This window comes from Triticum dicoccoides, chromosome 6B (genome assembly GCF_002162155.2).
Source record: "Triticum dicoccoides isolate Atlit2015 ecotype Zavitan chromosome 6B, WEW_v2.0, whole genome shotgun sequence".
In the NCBI taxonomy this organism is placed as follows: Eukaryota; Viridiplantae; Streptophyta; class Magnoliopsida; order Poales; family Poaceae; genus Triticum; species Triticum dicoccoides.
The window spans coordinates 49570393-49577737 of NC_041391.1; the positions used below are offsets into that span (position 1 = coordinate 49570393).

At 45.7% G+C, this 7345-nt stretch overlaps 1 long non-coding RNA gene across 1 annotated transcript; it reads right to left on the bottom strand.

Moving 5' to 3' along the window:
• Positions 1–3893: 3893 nt before the first annotated feature.
• Positions 3894–4950, bottom strand: LOC119324907. Its single transcript, XR_005157227.1, has 3 exons — positions 4854–4950; positions 4549–4626; positions 3894–4275 (listed from the first exon to the last, which is right to left on the bottom strand). It is a non-coding gene; the product is annotated as an uncharacterized LOC119324907 (long non-coding RNA).
• Between the last annotated feature and the right edge of the window lie 2395 nt (positions 4951–7345).

The window sequence follows — 7345 nt, forward strand, 5'->3', positions numbered from 1 at the left end:
GGGGGTGCGCCTTGGCCTATATGGGCCAAGGGCACCAGCCCCAAGAGGCCCATGCGCCAAGGAGACTTGGAGAGGGGAGAGTCCTAAAAGGGGAAGGCACCTCCTTGGTGCCTTGGGGAGGATGGACTCCTCCCCCCCCTCTTGGCCGCACCCCTTCCTTGGAGGAAGGGGCAAGGCTGCGCTCTCCCCCCTGTCTTGCACCTATATAAAGGGAGGGGAGGGAGGGGTGGCCGCACCCATAAGCCCTGGCGCCTCCCTCCTCCCTGAAACACCTCCTCCTCCTCCCGTAGTTGCTTAGCGAAGCCCTGCCGGAGCTCTGCTGCATCCACCACCACGCCGTCGTGCTGCTGGATCATCATCAACCTCTCCTTTCCCCATGCTGGATCAAGAAGGAGGAGACGTCATCCGCTCCGTACGTGTGTTGAACGCAGAGGTGATGTCCGTTCGGCACTAGGTCATCGGTGATCTGAATCACGACGAGTATGACTCCATCAACCCCGTTCCATTGAACGCTTCCGCACGCGATCTACAAGTGGTGTGTAGATGCAATCACTCTCCCATGACTCGTTGCTAGATGAACTCATAGATGGATCTTGGTGAAACCGTAGGAAAATTTTTAATTTTCTGCAACGTTCCCCAACAATAAGGGCATTAGAAGTAACTTTTCCTCAGCAAGGCCACACATAGGGCACACACATAACCCCATCACATGCCTTTTTAGTTATGCATATGAAGGTATGATGTTTTTAATTACTCTGCACCAAAATACTCTTAACTTGGATTGTACCTTAAACTTTCATTGCCTTTTCAATTTTTCTTCCACATTAGATGAACTAGACAGTCCAACTAGCACATGATACCTTGTGTTCATCACGGCTTTATACAACAATTGAACAGAAGAAATGTCATTTCTTTGCCATACCCATGACCAAATGTTCTCTGCTACTTTCTCCATCCGAAAATACTGCCATCCATGTCGACAACAATGAGACATATAGGACCGCTATGCCTCTGTCGAAGGAGGTGGTGGAGCGATCCGAAGATTATGCTGCCATCCATGTTGAGTAAAAACCTCACTGGCCACTTGCTCCAACCGCATACACACCACCATAAATAACGGTTGGTACTCAGTTCGGTGTAGCATACACCATGTAGTAAGCGAGTGCTTTCTCCTAGTTACTGAATTATGTACACCAAATAAACCCATTTACACGTAGTTAATGACCAAAAAAAGGTGATGCTTGCTATGCAGATGTGTAGTACAAATTAAGAAGTACATGATAAAAAGATGCTAGTCCTTGATTCGTTGTTGATCCTCAGCATGCCATCATCAACTTGTAGTTAATTATCATACAAATTTGCTCTTTCATAGAGTTGGAGGCTAGCTCCTTTGATCAGCACGCGCTTAAACACAAAGAACACGTATATGCATTCTCTTCGGAGTTCAATTCTTGATTGGCCAGCAAAAATGGTCCGACCGGGTAGAGGAAAGGCATGCTTGCTAGTACGCCTGGAGGAAATGCCTTTGATTAGGGCATTTCCAACGGCGACCAGTAAATTTCTCTCACATTCGTCCACGGACAGGGGATCATTCCGTGGATACGGATATAGGAATCGACCATCCAACGCTGTCCGCATATATTTCGAACACTTATTTTAAAAAATCGGATGAAATTCATGCAAACACAGTGGATTCCATACAAACCGGAGAAAAACGTTTACATGTTGGACATATTTTTTAACTAAAAACTCCACAGCCGGCGCCGGCGACGATGAATATCCACTCCGGCGACATGGATACCCTTGACTAGTCTACTGCCGGCCGCAGCGGATCTCCAATGTCGTCCCCATGTCCGGCAGCTGTGAGCCCTAGAGGTATATACTTGAATGCAAAGAGCAGCTCGCCTCCCTACCACTCATCGGAGTGGAACAACCAACTGATGCTTCTGCCAGTGGGGAAGGGTTCCTACGCTACACATGTTACAGTTGGTTTTGGGTTGGGAATGGCGGTGGCCTGCCAGACGGCAAGACACTGGCTGTGTACGCTGGTGTCACCTCGATATGGCATTCATGGGACCCAAGCGACAGCTTCTCCTCGACGATGGTGGCGAGCGCAGACGTGTTGGACACCACCTCGTCGATGTCCATGCAGCCCGCTTCTTTCTCTGTAGTCAGGACGCGGTGACACGCGCTTTGACATCGGATGACGCGCTCACAGGCACGTGAGGGGAGGTACGACATGGCACCATCAATGGCAGCCATGATGCCCGTGCCACCATGGTCCCTCTCAGTGCCGATCTGGAGCAACTCGCCACTCCTCGGCTCGTGACCGGCGGGCTTGACGGGCCCCCTAGCCATTATTTATGCCAGACAACTCTTTTTCCTGCTCATCAGGTGCCATGGAGAAAATTGTTCATGGAGGAAAATGGTGAGTGGAGGTGTGATGCGGTTTTTGCTCGACATCTGACATTGTTTAAATAGCAAGGGGACACGAGGAGCCAACCGGCATTCTGTTTAATGCCAGCCGGCTCACGAACGGACATGTGGCTGGAGTAATTATCCTGGCACACGCGCGGGTTTAATGGTGGAAGGCGGGCAGTCTGGAGGAATGAGGCAGGATGTGTGTTTAGCCGGCGTGCAGCGGGGCGGTACCCTTGGCGTGCGTGGGGCGGTACCCGGAGGCATGAATGCGGGCAGCTGGCGCAGAGCGGGAACACGTGCGCGCGAGAGAGGAGGGGGTTTGGGTGGGCACGGGTGGTCAGAAGCGGTCGTGGGTGTTGTCCGGACGCGTGCAAAGCCCCCCTCCCCCATGTGTTGTCTCCGGTTTGCGGGAGAAAGTACATCCGAACTGCCTTGTGGACCGATACAAGCCCGCATTGGATGGCACAACACGTCTGGACCATGTGGTCCGTATGGTTGTGGACGGTTTAATTGAGGGTCTGCGTTGGAGATGCCTTAGAGTTTATGAATCCATTGTGTTTTTCTAATCATAAAAAAACACTTATAATAAGTTATAAGGAAAGACACGTATATATGTTAGGTTCAGACTCCAGCTTTCCTCTTACATATGCTTTTTTTTTCTGATCCAACAGATTCCAATAGAGTGAGCCCAGCGTTGTTTTTCTGGAAACTCGAGGGATAAGGAGACATGCATACACGTTCTTTCAAGCAAATCACATCCATTCTTTTTAACTCATTTTTTGTTTTAATAATATAATAAATCATTTGTATTTTTTATCTCGAACAGTTGACGTGTAATTCCTATTGTAATCTAAGGATAATGTTTGGATTTTACTTTCAAATATTTGAAATGGCCATGATGGAATCACATCCATTTATTTTATTATTATTTGAATTTGATCCAAAAGATAAATATTGAGTAGACGTCCTGAAAACTTTTCTGAGAACTTTGGTAATCAAAAGACAAAAAAGTTTTAAGAACTGAAGCAAACCACGAATTTTACTCTCTATTTTACTAAAGCAAGTGGCTGCTATTTAGGTCTAGTAAATAGCAAATTGACCAACAACCTTTTTTCCAAATTGGAAGGAATGCAGTTCTCAGCTCTCACCGTGGTGATTATACAATCTGGATTTTCGAGCTGTAGGTAGTCAACTTATGTTAGTGGCATATGTACCATAGTGTTGGTCACTGGGAATGGACGAAGCCATGAGTGAAGGAACAGGAAATGACAGAAGTATGATTTGTAGAATTTCAAAACTCAAACTATCTAGTTTTATGGAGTGATATGAAATAAGCAAAACCAACTGCTTATAAAAATGTAAAATTAAACGATATATTTAGAAATGTGATTGTGAAGTCATTGTCACAAAATATGACCCCACTAAAAATGAACACTCAACCTTATTTTCAGAAGTTTGCATACAAATCCCATGTAAATTATGGTAGTGCTCATAAACAAATAAACCAAAATCGTGCTTGATCCACCATGAAACTTACTACCTTGTCTATATTCTTGAAAAGCTCAAAAAATGCTGATGCAATGCCACCTTGCTAGATATATACTTTTGTCATGTCCAGAGATTTCCTGCACCATGAACAAGAATGCCACGGCAATAATAGTCGCTCTTTTGCGACAAAAAAATACTGACTTTGGACAACAATGCCTGCACAACTACTATCTGTACACCATGCATGCACCCATGTATGTCAGTAATACATATTATAAGCTTGTGAACATTGGTTTCAAAGTAGTGATACCAATAATACGTCATCCAGTGATGGCCAGTCGCAGTACCAAGATGCCACTTCGGTGCCTGGTTTCAAAATCGCAAGTTCATGGCAGGGAAAGCAATCATGTGTCTAGAGTAGAGACTTAAAAAAGACCCATGCCATGTAGATGGATCAGATAATTATGCCAATCCTGATTTTTTTTAGTGCAAACCCAGTTCTGAAATTTCCACTTGATCAGTTGCTCCCAAAATGGGCTATACAGTTAACCAAAATGAATTTTGCTCCTAACACCACAGTTTGTTTCCAACGATCACGAGAGCGAGCTCCACCATAGTGAAGTGGGTTTGATTAAGTACCTGAGCCGGTGTTGTACATGTATATGTGATATGTTCACCGCTCCTACCGGATGCCCGCTGCCGAACTCACCATCCGTTCTACACAAGCAGCAAAACCGATCGGATAAGCTATTTCGGTTGTTACTTGTATAGTCTGATGGAATGATCAGTTCCATAATTACGCCATGGCGCCATCTTTTATATGCAATATACTGTGAACTGAATTTTATGTCAATGAAGTTGACAGAACAGAGTACTACAGGGTAGAGGGGTAGAGCATGCAGGTGGTGATTGTTGTGTGGTTTATGCGTTAGTTATGTGTGTACCTGACGTCGAGGTAGCGTTGGCTGGCAAATTGCTGCTCATAGGCACACGAGCACAGCGGTGGCACGCCCAGCACCGCCTCCACTGTCCGCAAGGCCGCCACCTAGCCGCCGCCGTATCTGGAGAAGAAGCAACAAGCATGTAAGAGTTTGTCCGTGGACGCTCTATGGATCGACCTAATCGAGAACTTGTTTTGTGCATGCACCACCACACATGGCTGAACCGAGTATCCTCCTGGCGGCGCCCAGTGAGACTGTCCTCGCAGCGGCCACAGCTCAATTGTTCGCCCCCGTGCGCACGGTACGGTGCCGCAACCTGCAGTCAAAACAGAGCGCGTAGAGCACTATCGGTGAGATCGAACGAGAGGAATATCGAAATGGAAACTTAGCTATAGGAGGTGAAGGCAAGGGGAGCTGGTGCACTGGGAGGGAGACTCCTAGAGCTAGGGAGCACGCCGACGCCATTGCTCAAGGTGCAAGTTTGTTTCAATCTTCGATCCTGCTCGCTGTTGATTCTGGTTACAGTAAATTTTAGCTAGCTATGGTGCAAACAAAGTGTTATGCCTAGTCTTAATCTATCTATCTATCCTATCTTCTATTCAGCGAGGTTGCTGCGCCTGTGGCGGATGTGGCCGCTGCCATGGCCGGCGCCAGACCTGGTCGATCTCCCACTTCTGTATTCGAGAAAAAAAGATCTCCCTCGTCTCTTGTGATGAGATGGGGAAGAGATGGGGAGATATGAGTTCGACGGCTTTGGGGAGAGGATACGGGTGGACGCCAGCAGTGAGGCGGCGTGAGGAAGACGAGGTGGTTGGCGGTGGCGACGCGTGAGGGGAGGGGAAGGGAGGGGTAGCGGTGCATGGAGGGGAGTGGGTGTGCGGCGTGCCTAGTTCACGAGAGAGGAGAGAGGTCCTCAAGGGAGCGATCCATGGGAGTTTTTTTTCCTTCTGAGCGAGCCTAGTTGGGCTCTCTGCAGCGTCTAAGACCCAATGCACCACATGTCTTCAAATGGGCCACCAGTAGCAGCCCTTAGAACATACAGGGCCAGTTTGCAAATTTTAAAACATAAGTTTTCTAGCGCCCATGAAAAACAGAACACATATCTTTCCAAACATAATGAACTATAGGTACCACCCAAAAAACCATAATGATCTATAGGTTGTTACAATAACTCATGCCATCACATAGCCTCCCTCCGACCCTGCCAACATTGTTGCAGCTGTACTCGCAAGCGTTACCATAGATGATCATTTCCATAATTTCGTGTAAAAAAATAAGATCTACAAGCGAATAGAGGCTACACATACCTTGGCATGCACACACATTGCAGGCCATTCTAAGATGATAAGTGTTAATAATTTGTACAACATATACAACACTTAAGATAAGTAAAAGCAATTTGATGAGTCATGGTCTATCAAAGCAAGCTACATTACTACTCTAACCTATCTTAACAGGTCACACATGATTACAATCCTTTTTGTGTGCAAGTCAAGCTTATGTAGTTTACACGTAACAACTTGGTTAACATTACACAATTGATGCTTGCTAATAACTTCTAGAAAACTACAACACTTGACATGTAAAAGGAATTTGATGAGTCATGACCTACTAAAGCAAGTTACATTACTAGTCTCAACTATCACAGGTCACACAAGATTACAAACTAAGTTCTGCGTAAGCAATACATATCTAGTTTACACATAAAAACTTGCAAAACATTACAAACTTAGTTTCAAAAAATTAGGCAATCTAGATTAGTGTTTGAGTTGTAAAGTGAATAAGATGAGTCATGTGTGTTATCACAACTTTTTGGTGGTGGAATGATAGTGCCACCGAACACAACATACCAAATTATGATTTTAGGAAGCATCCAAGCACTTTCCAGACAAGAAAATGCCAATTGTGAAGGAGAAGATGCCATGGCAGCTATAAATAGGCATGTAGCATGATGATCATCCTTCCTCATCCATCATTCTTACAAGTAGAGTGCATCATTCAAGCCAAGCAAGCAGTGGTCAATACAAATCCACCATAAAGACCTTTCTCATCCTTGCCCTCCTTGCTATCGTGGTGACCACCGCCACTACTGCAGTGAGAGTTCCAGTGCCATAATTGCAGCCACAAAATCCATCTCAGCAACAACCACAAGAGCAAGTTCCATTGGTGCAACAACAACAATTTCTAGGGCAGCAACAACAACACTTTCCAAGGCAGCAACAACCATTTCCACCACAACAGCCATATCCGCAGCCGCAACCATTTCCACCACAACTACCATATCTGCAGCCGCAACCATTTCCACCACAACAATCATATCCACAACCACAACCACAATATCCGCAATCACAACAACACTACAAAAAAATACACTTCCATGATGATACGTGTTTGTCATAGTAGGTCGCGTTTTTTGTCATGCATGTACATTCATGACAATTTTATTATAGAATCAAGATAGTCATACATGTGCTGTCGTAGAAGTGTTCCATGAC